Source organism: Rhincodon typus, unplaced genomic scaffold, assembly GCF_021869965.1.
Source record: "Rhincodon typus isolate 14 unplaced genomic scaffold, sRhiTyp1.1 hic_rhity00000075, whole genome shotgun sequence".
In the NCBI taxonomy this organism is placed as follows: Eukaryota; Metazoa; Chordata; class Chondrichthyes; order Orectolobiformes; family Rhincodontidae; genus Rhincodon; species Rhincodon typus.
In genome coordinates this window covers 14,410-15,305 of record NW_025965713.1, presented here as the reverse complement: position 1 = coordinate 15,305, position 896 = coordinate 14,410, and positions in this window count along the sequence as shown.

The window sequence follows — 896 nt, the reverse complement described above, 5'->3', positions numbered from 1 at the left end:
GATCCCCCAGATCCACTGTGATCCCAAACCCTCGTGACGACCTGACTCCCAAGATCCCCTGAATCCCATGAGCTCTAGATCCCTGTGATCCTCTGACCCTCATGATCCCAGACCCCATAATCCACGGACTCCCATGGGATCCCCAGATCATCTGATCCCAGATCCCAGTGATCTCCTGATCCCCAAGTTCACTCCGAACACCCATCCTTTCTGGATCCCAGGGGTCACATCTCTGAACGACACTGACCTCTTACTGACCCTTGACCTCTGACTGAGCCACAAGTTGTGGCTGACCCCTGACATGTGACCCTGAAGCTGACCTCTCACCTGGAATTTCATTTGCCGAGCCTTTTCGGGATCCTCCAGGAGCGTCCGCCTGTAGTTACGGATCGTCAGCTTCCGATCCTTCCCCTCGGCTCGAATGTAACGCACCACAGCCTGGTACACCCTGTTCGCCTGTGGGATCGACAGGGAGACACCGGCTAGACGGGGGGACACCGGCTAGACACAGGGAGACACCGGCTAGACGGGGGACACCGGCTAGACGGGGGGTGGACACCGGCTAGACACAGGGAGACACCAGCTAGACGGGGGGACACCGGCTAGACACAGGGAGACACCGGCTAGACACAGGGAGACACCGGCAAGACACAGGGAGACACCGGCTAGACGGGGAGACACTGGCTAGACACGGGGAGACACCGGCTAGACGCAGGGAGACACCGGCTAGACACAGGGAGACACCGGCTAGACACAGGGACACACTGGCTAGACATGGGGGGACACTGGCTAGACACAGGGAGATACTGGCTAGACACGGGGGGACACTGGCTAGACACAGGGAGACATCGGCTAGACACAGGGAGACACCGGCAAGACACAGGGAGACACCGGCT